This window comes from Austrofundulus limnaeus, unplaced genomic scaffold (genome assembly GCF_001266775.1).
Source record: "Austrofundulus limnaeus strain Quisiro unplaced genomic scaffold, Austrofundulus_limnaeus-1.0 Scaffold13, whole genome shotgun sequence".
Taxonomy (NCBI): domain Eukaryota; kingdom Metazoa; phylum Chordata; class Actinopteri; order Cyprinodontiformes; family Rivulidae; genus Austrofundulus; species Austrofundulus limnaeus.
In genome coordinates this window covers 4,259,131-4,276,072 of record NW_013952415.1, presented here as the reverse complement: position 1 = coordinate 4,276,072, position 16,942 = coordinate 4,259,131, and the positions used below count along the sequence as shown (strand labels likewise).

Sequence of the window (16,942 nt, the reverse complement as noted above, 5' to 3'; positions counted from 1 at the left end):
CTTTTCAGTTGACTTTTATACTCAGTGGATATAGTAGCAACACATTCCTGATAACTTCTCTTCATTGTCCCGAGATGTGTAGTCCCTGTGAGTTTGTGACTTTACTTCTGTTTACTAMAGCTATGAGTAACGTCAACATCTGACTTAGTTACACTTTACGTAACCTGGTTGATTTGCTCCAAGTGAGTTAATGGAAACATGTCTGACGCACTCAAAATGCACATTAGAATTGGATGGAAACACTGCTAGTCTGTCTAAATGCCTTGAAATTGTTCTGTTTTTTTAAGAACCTCCTACCATTTCTGACAGTCCCACTTCAGCATGTTTTCAAACAATGTTTCAGGGGATGGGTGCTCTGTGGGGCGCAGGCTGGACTGCTGACTGAACTCCAGTTTTGTACAAGTAGGCAGAGATTTGTACCAGCATGCGTTTATGTAGCTCCTTGTGGTTACAGGATATTCAAAGTTTTAYGAATTGAGTCAAAGCAACACTGTGTATGTTTTGATAAAGGAATAGCATTATAATACAATATAAAGTTTTAAAAAAAGATTTTTCATAGTAAATTTATGGTAAGATATTTTTACTTTCTCTCGAGTGTGGCTTTGAGGTACTTTGTACCACACTGTGTCATGGTCTGAATGCTTTTCTGCCTTAGTTTTCTAGTGTTTCAGTGTTTCCCTGTGTATCTCTGCCCTGCTCCAGCCCCACCCAAGCTCACCTGTTTCCTCTTGTGTCTCCTCCAGGTGTTTCTTATTGTCCTTAATTAGTTGTCTTTATATTCTGTGTCTTGTCCTCAGTCTGGTTTCTGTTCATTGTGCTGCTTCCCCAGCCAGTGTGGTTGTTTTCCTGAGTTTCTCCTGAGTATCATGAGTTGTTGAGCTGCCTTGACAGCATTTTGCCTTTTAAAGACTTTGTTTTGTTTTTTTTTCCTTTTTGATCCTGCCTGCGGCCTGGGTCATTCTGCCTGCACCTCACACACTGGTGCTTACAAGATGAGTTGAGGATTAGTCTCAGCTACTTCCACACAAAAAAAGGTGTGTGGAATCGAGGGGATTTACTAAAATGTGAAACGATTGTAGAATAGGGGAAAACTCGTTAAACATACAACACTTTTTTTTTCAAACTCTGAAACAAATATGACCAAGTGCTCCAAACGCTTCTTTGTTTGTGTTCCATCTCTGTCTGTGTGAAGAAAATGAGCTTCAGCCGCTCAGTTAGTTAGCTGGTTAGTTAGCAGGGGAATCAGTGTGTACTTAGGCCCCAATTATCCACTAAATCTGCYTCTGTCTCTAAATGAGATTATTGCCACACACAGAAGCTGGGTCTCCCATTGGGTTCCATTAACTTTGATTACTCCTCATTATTTACTTACAGCTCTGCCTCTGTTATTGCTTTCATTCACACACACATACAGAAAAAAAGACAATAAGGCTAATGTTAACAGGGAGCTGCACTCACAGAGATTTATGCAAGCGCATATAAAGACAGAGAAAAATGCAATTACCATGAGCACAAAAATAAAATTTAAAAAATAAGTTGGTGGGAACAAAGTTAGTGAGAGGAAAGTTGTAAGCAAATGGGAATATGTGTAAAAGAAAGAGAAGTAAGACAATAAGAGTAAAAATATGTGTTGGAAGAGATGGAGGAAGGAAATAGTGAAAACCTTTTTTTTTATTTCACACATACTGTTAACAGTTTGCACTAAAGGAGAACAGAAACAACCAAAGAGAAAGAATAAAAAGAGGTGGTAGTAGCTAATAGTTGTACTTACATCTTGCAAGATCTAACTCTGTTCCTTCTTATCATAAAATGATCTTGGTCAAAAACTCTGACTGCATTCCTTTAAGAAATGCTGAGCTTTTAATTGTAGACTTATTTTCTATGATTAAATCGTGTTTTTTTTTTTTGTTTGTTTGTTTTTTATAAGGTAACTGTAACGGGAATGGAAAACTGAACATCTTTCCTTCATCATCACATTGTGGTTTATAATTTAGGCTTGAAAAATATAGTTTTAATCAAGACTTAATGAAACAAGTGAAAATATCATCTTGTCAACAATTTTTTTATTATTTACAAGAGAGAGGGAGGTAGCAGTCACAACAATAGGTTAAAAATATCTACTATTTTAAGGGTTAAAACTTTTTTTTTCATTAATCATGCAGGGTGTGGAAAGCACCACGGAGTGTGTAACGTCCTGCTGTTTGAAAAGCAGTGAAAACAACATTGTCTTGCCATTACAAGTGAAGTGGTTGTTTGGTAATAAAATGAGAATAACTGTATGATGTGCATCTTCACTTTAGATCAGATGTGATCCGATTACAAGTTAAATGTRTTATTTTTGATCCCTGTGGGATAGCTGAATGGAGTGGTAAATGAAGTGGAAGAGAACAGAAAATATGCACTTTTCTTATTTGTATTATTATCATAATAATAGCACAATTCTCTCTAATTTGGTACTTTCCAGAATGAAATGTTTCGCCTTTCAAAATATATATTTTCTTTTTTTTTTCTTTGCAAGTGAAGGATGAGAAGCAGAAAATGGAAAACAAAAATCACTGGAAGCGGTTTGAAGGACTTTTGGTAACGCTTTCTTTTACGGTACCCTTATTACTATGTAATTACGTGGTAGTTATGGTACAAAAGACAAATTACTGTTAGTAAAACTAACCTTATTGGGTAACTACAATAAAATTACCATTCAATAGTAACTCAACACTATATTTATAACCAAAAGAATGCAACTAAATTTTGAGGTTAGTGGTCAATTGCAATAAAATATAACTTTAAAACTGTCCAAATTACCTTYTACTTATTTAGGTGTTACATAATGAATTGTAATACATTACCAGGTTAGTGCTACATTACTGCAGACAGTTAATTATATAGTAAAATTGTACCCTAATTACCACRTAATTACATGGTAATAAGGTAGTAATTACATGTTTTATTACCTTGTAATTACATAGTAATAAGGGTACAGTAAAAGAAAGAGTTACCGGACTTTTTTGTCACAAAGCTGTTTTGTCTTTGGGAAAATAAACTATGTTTTTGAGGAGACCCCCTTCTCTACATAAGTACACTCACCCCTCAATATTTAATGTAGAGATGCAAGTTTGGTGACTGAAGAGCTTTTCATTTGTTGGTTTTGGGGGCTTTGCCGATCACCCACAGCAAACATTGCTCCAATGTCACACTCACAAGGGCACACGTGTAAGAGTATTCTGACACAGCAAGGTAGCATGTCATTATTGTGCGTGTAACAAAATGTTACTGCATTAGCTTTAAAATATGACAGATGTTATGCCTCAAAACTTTCTGATGGTAAAAATAGAAAAAAAAGCTACGTAAAAACCAGAGGAAAGGTGGAGAAATGAAAAGCAGAGGGAGGAAGAAAGCAGCTCTAAGGCCTAATTTCACCAACATTGTCCCTCGCCTAATTGCAAAAATCCTTCTGTTTCCCCTTCTGTCCCTGCCGCGTGGCCCTTTGGCACCGCGAGGTAAAGAAGACGTTGGGTTCTAATTTCATTTTGGTTTGTCTTCGGACAATTCTTAGATGTTTAATTCTATCCCAATTTCATGTAATCAGGCAGAAGACTTCCCCAGAGGGAGGGCATCGCAGGCCGGGGCCAGGCATATGCTATTTGCAAATGTAATTGGTTCACCTTTATTCTGCTCCCTCTGATGGTCCGCCCGTCTCTTCTCTCACTCATTTATCTCTTATTATCTTCACTTTCTTCTCTCTCTTTCCATTTTTTTTCCTCCAGTGGACCCAGAGTTTCCTTCCTGTCTCCGCTCCACCTTTTCTCCCTATCCTCTAGGCGAAAGTATCGTGGGTTGTTATTGTGATTTCATTTTTTTTCTTCTTTTTTCCCTCATCTCTGTCTCTGCAGCCTCTGGACATTGACTACAAAATCCATTATCATTTGTATATTTTAATTATGCAAATGAGGATAGCTCAGCTGGYCTGTTGGAGGCTGCAGGGGAGAAAGCGGGAACTTCATTGCGGGTGATTACAATTCATCCGCTTGTCTCGCTTTAATTGTAACAAGCTAATTACCTTGTTTCCATTTAGTTTGAACAATGCCAAAACGGAAAGGCAACAGTGATAGCTCTGGCTGACTCGCATGGTGAGTCTGGCTGACAGGTATGCGTAGGAGGGAGGAGAGGAAGTGATGGAGAGAAGACGGGAAACAAAGCACAACAGTTTAAAAACTCTGAATTCAGCGCAATCACAAATTTGCAATATTTTCATCTGTTGGATAAACAAATGATAAAGTACTGAATATGAAATATGTTTTTTATGTGAACAATTTGCTCTGAATAAAAGGAATCTAATATTTTGCCTTCAAAAACACACAGGGATCTTGGTTTTGCAGACCTCTATTTTTGACAATAAACTTAATGTTTTGATGGGTGGGTTAAGTTAAATAACGATGGGGGARGAAGTTGATGAAAAGGTTTCCCGTTATAAAAACCAAAGGATTTCCGTGGGTTTATGAACCCTCTGAAAGACCAAGTTTATGTTTCTGCAGGCAGTGCTCAGTCTCAGGTTCACTCCGTTCGGAGGTTTCTCGCAGAAATGAGTCCAGGGCTTYTGGGGATCAAGACCGGGCCTCATCTGAACAAGATCTCATTATCTTTCCCTCACAGACCTATGCACACACATATAAAGTCGCATACCGCACAAGGACATGCACACACATGTGTAGTCACACATGCACACCKTTTTGTCATGGCACGGTGAGCAGGGCTCCACAATGAGGGACCTTGAATGTGTGTCACCATGAACAAGACACTCGGGTGTTTTACAGATTTAAARGAGATAAAACATTATTTTAGAGAGCCATGGTACTTTTTTTTACTTCTCCTACTTGTATGAAATTGAACACAGGAACAAAAACATACTCATATTGCTAATTATTTGTTGTTACGCTCACATTTATCCACAAAAGCAGGGAATATTTGTTGCACTCCAAATCAGAACGGAAAGGCAAATATTCTGGGGTATATATGTCTCTCAAATGTTCAGCTCTTTTGTCTGCAAAGGGCAGGGTGGCATTGCCAACTGCCACTTTCTCCATACTTTGAGTTGCCATCAGGGAGATACTTGAAAGGTATTTGAAACTGTCGTCTTTAATCATTTCCCGGATCCCACAAGACACTGTGTGTGTGACGTGAAGGACGGACCAGAGGAGGAGGAAGAGGAGAGAGGAGGGGAGGGAAAGTGATGTCACCAATCAGTCAAATCTTATCAAATGCTTCCGGAGAAACGCCCAGTGACGAAAATAGATTAAATATTTTAAATAATTAAAACACTCCAGGAACCCTTTTTCCCCCCCAAGTGCTGCAGAAAAAAAAAAGTTAAACATGATAAAATTTTACCACCATTACAATCATTTCATCAAAAGCGCTAAAGTGGGTCATGGAGCTCTTTCTGCCGTACCATCACTTCCACTCCTTCACTTCCTCTGGTTCTGAAGAATCTGATTTTAAATTGACTTTACATTTATTTATAAAATGAGCATTGTGAGTGAGCATTCACGATGCTGAGATAATCCATTTTTCTTCCAAACGTTTCTTGGCAGCTAACTCATTTTTGTTTTGTTTCTTTTAAATAAATAAATAAATAAATAAATAAATAAATAAATAAATAAATAAATAAATAAATAAATCGTTCAACAATTTTTGTGCATTTTAGGTAATTCATGTATCAAAACATTCAGCTCATTTATGCAACTGGTGCTCTGACCTTTGATATTTCAGCAACTTGCTTTTTCAGCTATTTGGAGTTTTCTGCTATTTTTTTTCTCATTGAAACAGAATGGAGTTATCTTCAACATCCTTCAAACCCTTTCAAACATTTATAAACCTTTACTGCACTTTTTGTTTTATGTTATCGTTCTGCTTTTTTCCAACTGCTTTGTTTTAATTTCAGCTTCTTTTAGCTTCTTCTTTTATTATTTTTTGCCAATTTTATCTTTTTGTCTTTTTTTACCTACAGTATTTTATACCTTTTAAGGCTTCTGTGAGATTTTTTTTCAAATGTAAGCTTTTTAAGCTTCTTTTCTGCTCAAATTTAACTCCTTTTAACGGTTTTAATATTAAACATTTTCAGCTTAGCAGCTTTCAGGGAAAAAAATCAGCATAGTTCACATGGCATTTTAGCAGGAACTTTAAATTCTCTAGTTAGTCTAATTTTCATGCGTATTTTCACAGAGGGAAGTTTTTTGTGTGTGTTGTTTTAGTGTTTGTGTTTGTTTTTTAAGTCAGTCTTCGTTTCCCTGCTGTCGGTACGATCGTTTACTGTACAAAACACATGGTATGCAAATCAAAAGTTAATCTGAGCTATTTCTGGAACTTATGTGGCTTTTGGTTGTGGATGAACTTTTGAAGTACACTCAGAGGATTTTATAAATGTGACCTGAATCAGCTGAAATGATGAAACCATATTTAACTAATCTCACATCTTTAGGATTTATGGTCAGGAAATCTCTAATACCACAAGTAAAGATTTGAGTGAGATTGTTTCCTGAATTAGTACAGTTTGTTTGTTTGTATTTTTTGTCAAGGTATAAATAATTATATCAACATCTTTTTTTTTCTTTTATGAATAGTTGATTTATACAAAAACAACCTGTTGGTCTGATTAAAGAATTGGCATAAGCACATAAAACAAAAGCTAAAATCACTTTCATTGTGGCTTCCATTTGCAGCCTGAAATCTGTCAGCAAAGGTCACCCGAAGGGATGCGAAGGCCAGCAGACGGAACATTTAAAGATCTACTCTCCGGCCCATGGTCTCTGTTTTTCAAATACATCTTAGAGGTTTATGAGCAGGTCAAACTCAGAGTGAGCAAAACATAAACGGAAGAGAGATTTAAATATGTACCGTTCATTTAGAGATCAAGTGAGGATCAGCTTATAATGGTGTCTCAATCTCACATTTTCAGTTGCACTCGAGTTGCTCAACCATGTGACACATTTTCTGCAGCCGAAAGCAAACAAACATTGCAGCTACATAATAATTTGATATCGTAATAAGCGTTGCATCTTTCCCCAGCTTAGCAGAACAACACAGTAACTTCTGTTCAAATTATATTTATAGATGTTCAGAAATTTATTTCTCTCTAGACGACTGTTACTAGGAATTTAACACTTTTGTTGCATGAGAAATCCGCTGCACATTCTGATTGCCCTTGATTAATCCTGTTCCCAATATCTATGGCGTGGTATGAGGGCCAAAATTAAGACTATTGCACAACCCACGGTTGCTACATCCTTGTAGAAGGAGGCTATCCCATGCTAGTCACCTCTCCATGCTAACACCAGCTTATCCATGCTAGTCGCTAGCCTCTACAATACTAACACCAGCTTATCCATGCTAGTTGCTGTCCTCCACAATGCTAATGCATGTTTATGCATGCTAGTCGCTAGCCTCTACAATGCTAATGCCAGCTTATCCATGCTAGTCGCTAGCCTCTGCAATGTTAACACCAGCTTATCCATGCTAGTCGCCGCTAGCCTCTACAATGCTAATGCCAGTTTATGCATGCTAGTCGCTAGCCTCTACAATGCTAATGCCAGCTTATCCATGCTAGTCGCTAGCCTCTACATAACTCAAATGAAAAGTCTCCTTATTTGTCAGTGCCGACCTCTCAGTTACCGGGGTCAGCTGCTCACTTACCTATCATCAATCAAATCAATAGCTGTCTTAGGAATAGATATAGCCTCTTGCTACAAGGATGTAGCAACCGCAGATTGCATAATAGTCTTAATTTTGATCCTCATACAGTTCCATGAATGTCAGGACATTAAGCACCCAAGATGGGAGTAGTGCTTGTCACATCTCCTGAAAACTTACAGCTTTACTCTATGATCTGTGATGCATTTCCACCAGCTTTTTTGTCTGAAAGAAAGATGTCCCCTCACAACTTTTCTGAGTCAAAGAAAATAAAATTTTTTTCTTTTGAATCAAGTTTACAGCTTCAGCTGTGAATAGTCCAACTTATTTTTCAAAGACTAATCGTTTGGGAGAAAAGGTGAAGGTACAGTCAGTCTGTTAGCTTTAAGCCATTTGTGACCACTGTCTCTGTTGCCTCATTTTATTTCATATTTCACATTTTCTGTTCATCCTCTTCTGCGTCCTCAGCAGTTTGCTGAACAACTGCTTCAGAATAGGAAATCTATAATATTCCACTGATTGTTGAAGGTTGACATTGATTTTCAGCAACAAGTTAGTCATTTTTGATTCTGTTTTTATTTTTTAAAGCACTTTCATTAAAGCAAAAGTGGTCTCTGTGTCTGTGTGAGTTGCCATTGCTAAACTAAACTCAAGCTGTTTCTGTAAATGTTTCAACGACCAAACCTGGTAACACATGTTCAACTGGAGGAAGTAATGCCTACATATCTTATTATTAATGTTTATGCTAAGTGTTATCGTTTCTAAATCAGTTGACTTAGTTCACAACCATGAACCTAACCAAGTAGTTTTCAACCTTTTAATCCAACCAAGCAAACCTAATTAGTTCATTTGTAAAAACTGGAGTCAATCTTTTTAATCTGTAATCACAACCGAATAACACTATTATTCTTTTTGAAACAAATTAAAGTGACCGTGTGCATATTCCTCCTGTTGCAAGAACCATAGCTCCATTTTTGATTCAGTGCAAATCGCTATTAAACTTCTGGCCTGGGATTACTGTATCAACATCTGGGCAGCACGTTAATGGATCACATATAAAGTTTAGATTTAAAATTGAACATGTTGCCCTTATTTATTTATCTCAGACAGAGTGAGTGAAAGTGATAAAGTTAGATTATGACTGTCTGCTTGCTTTTAATATAAGCAAATTACAGCTGAGCACAGCTGTCATCAGTAACCAAAGTAACACTGACAACATGAGARCCACCCAAACTGTGTGCCTCCCTGAGCACCATATGTCAATTTGTTCCACTTCATGTTTCTTACTTAGTGCGCAGATTCCTCCTGAGCATCGAGGCTTACATATAAATACTTACACCGAAACATATTTAAGCTGTCAGCTATGACTTTTAATCTGGGACTAATAATGAACACCAGAGAAAATGCGAGAAAGAATGGCCAATGCAAGGCAATTGGGACTGAAATTTGCTGGTAAAACTTTCTCATTTGATGGTTGTATAGTTGTTTCCAGTTCCTACAAACTTTAGTTTTTACTRACAAAAATATATCTTAAATGTCTCTCCAGGACCCTGAAACAAGGGGGTGAAAAATATTGAYGGGTGGTATTTTATTGCTACAATAAAACCATGTTTTTTTCTGATTAGTGCTAGTGTGACTTGATCTCAGTTTATTCTTTATTTTCTATAACAAGTTTTTATTTTAAAAAATAATTTCTCAAGTCCAAATACAATATTACTTTCTGATTATCACCCTATTATAATCACTACTTGAACTTGTTTGGCAAGTACTTTCATATGAATTACCTTAAGTAGATGTTTTGATAAATTCGCTGACAGTCATTCCTGACATCTGTCAGTAGGTTGTGAAAAATACAAAAGATTGTATTAATGTCTAGTGGGAAAATAATCCATTAAGAGTGATGTGGAAAAACATCTTGTTATACAGTGTGTAATGTGTGTGTGTGCGTGTTAAAAAGGCCCTGTGTGTTTGTGTGTACTCACACCAGCAAACATGTTTTTTAATGCATGTGACTTATGCTGCATGCTTGTTTGGGTGGCATCAGCAGCAGCAACAAAGGCTCACATCCCTGTTGTCATTAACACCATCCGATCACTGCCTCCCACCCTGCATGTCCTCCCTGTTAATCCCACACTTTACTGGTAAAAGATGCAGCGGTGGATCAGCSGTGAGCGATAAGGCAGAAGCTGTTTTGATGCTGTCTTTTAATGGGGGATAGTGGGGGGATCAACATATCAAAAACAATGTGAAACTCATCCATATGGGAGGTCTATAATCCTATTTGGAAGACAAACACTTCTGTCAAAGAAACATCACAATTTATTGTGGGGGGGTGTCATTTTTCAATTGCCACAGTTCTGTTGTTTACAGGTGCTGAAAATGTTTATATCTATAATAAACATACTGTTTTTCCAGGCTGCATTAAAACTAAATAACATAAAAATAAATGAGTTTAGGAAATGTATTCAGTAAAMTGTTTAGAAGTTTGAGGAAATACGAAGCAGTGCATTTCTTTTCTGCCTGGTGTGTTTTAATCTCATGCTGCCTGTGTGTGTTGTTCACCCTATCTGTGGACTACATGTGATTCAACTTAAGCCAAAACACACACACACACACACGCAATACACATATTGTTATCTCACAGACAAAAGCAGCTAATATTTTTTGTTATTTAAACTCCAGCGCTGATGTACAATAATTATTTTCTGGAACAATAATTATTACCATTTAATTCCATTGTTTACCATTTTGCCCAGTGGCCCCTCTTTAAACGCCAGCCTCCATCTATAATGACGAGCCCTTAAGCAGAACTTCATTTAACACGAATATCAAATAATTACAAATGAAATAATTGAAAAGTGAAAGTGTTTTTCGGGGGTTTGAACATTAATTGCGGGAGAGAAATGCATGCTTCAATCCAGCAGGCTGTTCTTGGGTTTTGTTTATTGGATTTTATTTTATCTTTTTCTTTCTATTAAGCTTTTTTTGTTTTGTTTTGTTTTGTCTTGTTTTGTAGAAAGTGATTTGTTGTTAATGTTTTGACCATTACTTTTTTACACCTTTTATTTGTCGCTTGTCTTTTCTGAAGTACAAAAATGTGGCAAAACACAACTTTGCTCTAAGTTTGTCAACTGTTTGTGGCTGCGATTTAACAGAAACTTGTAGAAATATTTGATCATTCAAAGTAACGTTAATAAATTAGGCCAAAACACTGGCAGGGGAAAGTTTGGAAATAAAAGTCTAACAGTAAAAATATTAAAACTGAATTATATTTAATTAAAATTTACTCATTTACCTCATTTACAGCATTTAGGGGCTTCAGACTCAGATTATATTTCTTAAAAGACTTAATTGATTTTTCTAATATTATACTTACTGCTTTAAAATGAATAAATTAAAATCATATTTGCTTTGTTTTCTTTCAACAGAGACAAAAACACAATAAATAGGGAAATATTGAATCTGACAGAGATCAATGATGCATGTTTATGTGTGACTGACTGCATCTCCATCATACTGTATGTATTTAAGGGGATTAACTACACGCCTGATCACAGGATTACACAATAAAAGCCTTTCTGAGGTGAGGGGGATATGCATATTGTGTGATTGTGTGAGAGGAATGAGCACTAACAAACACGGGGCTGAAAGTGATGCTTGTGTTTTCTGACCAAATTTTAAAAACATGTCAATCCAGAATGACGATGTGACAGATGCTCACAGTTTATCATCTGTCTGTTAGGAGTATCAAATTTGGATATAAAAAATGTATTTAGTGGTCATTAGAAAAAATATGTTTTGCTTCATTTTTTTTGCAACAACAAATTATTTTTACATTCAAGTATCAATAGCTTTTTATCCCCACTTTTCCCCTTTTTGTCCAATTTCTAGAAAAATAAAAAGCCTCTTTCAACACACTTTTTTCTTGACTCTTTCCATCTCTGTATCTCTGCATCACTCTCTATAATGCCTGGTGATTAAGCGGTAGTTTAACCTCAGGTCCTCATTAATAATAGACAAATAGAAAAAGCCTGGCTTGTTCCGCTTCCTGTCAGTAGCACTAATAGAGCCCTTAACGTCCAACATTAACGTAGCCCTTGTTTACTCAGGCAGCTGGACAGACATGATGAAACACACAAATGCATCATGTCTACAGTGTAATGCATAAAAGCCTCTTGGTCAAAAGTAGGCAGAGGCATAAATATTTACATGTTGGACTCTGGTAGTGTGCACCGAAATGAGAAAATTGAACTTTCACAAAAGATGTCCATGAGTTAAAATTACGTATCATATCAAAGAGTCAGTGGTTGGAAATGTAACATATTGGACTGATTGAGAAATTAGTGACATGTTGTGACTGCTTGTAAAAACACCTAATAATTATTTAACTAGTTCTGATTATTAACTTAGCTCAACAAGTTTTTTTTCAGAAATTCTTGGTTTTTGAGCTGCACACAACTCTACGAGTTGTAAGAAACAAAACACAAAAGTTATAGTGTCTTTATGGTTTTTAAAGATTTACAGAAATTAGTTAACAGAAATAGTATTTTTGTTAAACTCACATATTTACTTTCCTCAGTTTTTATTCTTTACTACCCCCACAGCTCACTTATACACAAAGCCGTGCACTCACACAGGCCAAAAATGGCTTGGCGCAGGCCTGATGGGGTGACATTTGTGGTAATTCATTCAGAATCCATTTGAACGCGTTGTGCAAGCCTAAGTGCCAATCTTCCTTTTTGGTGAGTTTCCATGATTTTATGTCCCATGAAAAGCCGTGCAGTCTGCCCCACAATGGCCTATTTAAGTTACATTAGCACTGAATATTCCCCAGTAAAGAAAATTAAGCCATGATACTGTGAGATCATCTCTGTTAGTTATCTTCTCCCCGCAGAGATGTGTCGATTTGACGCCCTGCAGAGAGCTGAATGACTCTCTTGGATGAGACTTCTTATAGTCTGAGGCTCACCTCCCATTTCTCTGTTTTTGCTTTCTGGCTCTCTTTTTTTTGCTGTATTTCATTTTCTTCATAARTCTGATCAAAACAAATTATACCTGTAGCATAATAGAACGTGATGTGACGTTTTGTCTGTATAGTTTACGTTGTACTTTATTCACCATACAAGTGACTGCATGGTAAAAGTTTCCCTCTAAACGTATTCCAATTTGACTTTGCRTTACTTACATTACTTGTTTCACACTTCTGTGTTTGGACATTTTCAAAGCTGAGTAAATTGGGTTTTCTATAAAAAWTAGACACTGTGCCATTGGTTGCATTCACTCCCTGCTGCTTTAAAAGCAGCCTTCACCGCAAACCTTTTTTTTATTTTTGAACATCAGTCTGAGCTAAATTTAAAAGATAAAAGCTTTAATGAACTGGACTTGAGGTTTTACATGTGAAGCTCATTAACCTTAAATTGGAATGTATTGTAGCAGATATTTTCTTTAGGTTTATAATAGATTTTGGTTGCATTGGTAACCCATCTCCTCTGAGAAGAGTGCTTTCATTTTGACCACAAAAAGAGCAACTAAATCATCATTAGAGTTAATTTTCTGGGCTTTTCAGTCAGGTTATTTGAAGTTTTTGAGGGTTGATGTTCCTCTTTTCAATGGTGTTACCAGCATGTCCAGTAACTACAAATCAGTCCGAGAAAAAGAAATGTTTTGCAACATTTCACATGTACAAACACAAACGCACACACACACACACACACACACACACACACACATACATCGCGCCCTGCTCCGTCTGACCTTGCAGACTCTCTGCTTGCTTTAAAAGCACACAGCAGCGCCCAGTTGTCTGTCTGCACCGACGAGCTAATTGGCTCCAGCTCAGTGTTCACCGTTAACGTCTCATTACTCATTCCACTTAAAACAACTTCCACAAGTTTGCTTGTGTGCAGGGATCATTAAAAGTCAAGCAAGCCCTTAATTATAGACCCGGATCGCTTGGTAAATAAAATCAGAGCTTTGTGTGTGCACCATTCCTATAATATCATTATTTTAACAAAAAGTTACCTTTTTGTGAAATTTATTCACATTCATATAATTATAAATCACCCTGATTTGTATTATTCTACCATCAAGAAAGGCTGCAGTGTAGTTAATCCACACTTACACATTACACTGAGGATGAAAATAACAAAGCCATAAAAATGATATAACTCATAAATCAAAATGAAATTGTTTGCACCTAAATTTTGAACTATTTATTGTAAAATAAAATAAAAGTTTTGTCTGCCTATTTGGTTTTAGACATTCAAGTGCATTGTGCTATGATTTATTAAGCATGTTCAATATGTTTCTGTCTTGAAGGAAAATGTGAATTAGGAGTGAAACTCCTACTTTGTGTTTTAATTAAATAAACAATGACTTGTTCTCTGTCCATAATGAGTAATTCAACTGGCATTGCARAGAACTAGATTAAAAGCAGGATGGACTCTGTTGGACATCAGAAATATACTGAAACATAATGGTTTGTAATTTAATGCTATTTAACAGTTTATTGAGTTTTCTCATTGTGCACAAGTCAGATTTGTAATTAATATCCTAATCTTGCTTGGTGTTGGTAAAAAAAAAAACCAAGACAAAATATTCAAAACAAACAACATCTAAACTCAACTATGAAAAAAGATGGTGCATTTTCATTCTCGTATACACTGATTTAAGATTTTAAAAATAAAACGGATTGTCATCATCTGGAGTTTTTATTTATTTATTTATTTATACTTTTTTTTTTACATTTTCTGAAAATTATATGGACAATATGTTCCAGATCTTTAATAACTTATAGAATCATAGTGGGTTGGTGTCATCCTCTAATTGGTAGAAATGCCTGAGGCAAATTCAGAAGTGCAGCAGAGGTCTGACTGAAAAAAAAGACTAAAAATAAGAGCCTAAGTATTTTGTATTTACTATGCAATAGATATAGTGTGAGAAAAAATATATATTGAATAAAATAAATAAATCTGGAAAAAAAAGAAAAAAAAACATCATATATAGAAGCTCTGATTTTACACGACGGCCMATTGCTGCCATACACTGCCTAATAATGCAGCTTAATAGGCTGTGACATGGCAAGACTAATACTGTAAATAGACCAATAATGTTTCTGCATTCTTTTATCGTGTTAATGTAGTGATGCTTCGTGAAGCAGGAAAAAGTAATGACCCGCACCTGTGCCACAAGGAGGAGGCGGGGCACGCACACACACACCTAAATTCACAACACTTTTTTATCATCAAAACTATGTATTAGTCATTGTAATATTATTATTATTATTATTATTATTATTATTATTATTATTATTATTATTATTATTATTATTATTATTATTATTCTGTAATGATGACGCGCAGGAAATCTGAGAAGAGGAAGAGAAGAAAAGACGCGCAGCCTTAAATAAGGATTAAAACTGGGTGATGCGCGCGCCCTACATCTGCCTTCAAATCCACATCAGATGGAATCTGTTTGACCTCTATATTCTGATTTATTTGATAAGAAATCAACACAAATGCAGTGGAGTTTTTTCCCCCAGCCATGAACAAGTTAAAGACCGAAATTGAGTGGAATAATTTTGTATTAGAGAATAAAAAAAAGCCAACGCTGTGTTGTAATTGAGGCTTTTGACAAAAGGAGGGTGATGCATTTTAATATGATAATCACGCGCCCGGGGCATGCGTCATTTATTGACAGATTTCATGTTAAATGTCTCAGGCTCACTCTTGTACCTCTTAATTTATTATGTTTTGGGGGGGGGGGGGCTCTTTTGCGCACCCCCTCCCCCCAATGGTTTGACCCTCTGAGGTCACACGAGCAATCCTTTTTTTTAAATGCATGATTAATTTCTCAAAAGGGCGAGCGGCTGATGCGTTATGGAGAAAGTGAAATGTATTCCATCGGGGCTAATGGCCGCATTGTGTTCCAATAAACCTTTTTTTTTTTTTTGTCACAGTTTCTCGTGGTTTAGTCACGCTCTGCTTTGGATAACGCGCCACATCCTTCTGAGGGACAGAAAGTTGTTCCACGCGCCCCCAAAATTGTGAAGAAATCAGTTTTATTAAGAAATCATCTTGTTGTTGTTGTTTTAATCAAAACCAAAAGTCAATTAAATTCACACATTTTATAGTTCAGTGTGTGTGTTGTCATTTAATGTGTAATACACAATAAATTTCTGCAATAAAAACATGCGTAATCCCATTTTATTTTAGCCATAATATTTCCTACAATCCGTATCGTGACGTCACCCTCCCCCCTCCTCTCCCACCCATGTCTCTGTCCCATCGAGTGTTCCCGCGGCGTCCGTCCGCGAGACAAAAGCACGCGCGGGGACAGCCTAAATTGGTTTGAGAGGAAGCAGATGGGGCTCGTGTTCTCCTCTGCGCGCGCACGGATCCAGATTATCCAGACTATAAAAAAACGATCCTGTTGTGTTTATTAAGATGCTTCTGAGACAGAGGACTGTGGGAATAAACAGGCTCTGAATTCCCTGCAGATTTTTTTATAACAGTAAAAAGAAAGGATATTTAAGGATGTGTGTAAAATGAAATGAATCATTTTCTTCTTTTAGTTTGCTTTCAGAGTTTCTAAAGAAAATCTATCTCAGTTGTGCACCTATTAACATCTTTAAAACTTCTACAGAAAAAAATATCCTCTTTCAAGTGCAAAGATGTGTTGTTTTAAGTTTAAATTGTCCACAAGTCTGTTCAAATCTGCATTTGTCAGAGTTAAAGTAAAACGCATGCTTGCAAATGTTGCTTAGCCTAAATAAAGTGTTTGTAACATGTACAAACTTCATAAAAAAAAAGAGTTACTAATGCAAATAGTTTATTTAATGTTTGTGGAATGAGACCTGCAGAAATATCCTGTTAGATGACTTGAAAACCAGTGAGGCCTTAAAAGTACCAGAATCACTACATCATTCTCATATAGTCACTAAACTGAAAACCCCATGTGTACACTCAAAAAACAGATTGTTGGATTTACTTAATGTAGTTATGTCAACAATTTCCACTAAACTAACTAAGTTGAGTAAATATAAAGCAACGTGCACAATTACATTGAAATAAATTGTCAAAGTTACGTTGGACTTACTCAGCTTAGTTAAGTGGAAATTGTTGACATAACTTAGTTAAGTAAATCCAACAATCTGTTTTTTTGAGTGTAGTGTTCTCCAAGATCTCTATTTCTGTAGCCTGGCCCTTGCCTTCCTACGCAGCGCCGCTCAATTCTAGTTTCCCTTCACTGCTCCGTCTGCGAC

General features: G+C 36.3%; 1 protein-coding gene across 1 annotated transcript in view; it reads left to right on the top strand.

The window, feature by feature from the left end:
- skor2 (SKI family transcriptional corepressor 2) overlaps positions 1–16,942 on the top strand; it is a 92,262-nt gene that overhangs the window by 67,426 nt on the left and 7,894 nt on the right. The gene's annotated exons all lie outside the window — the stretch shown is intronic.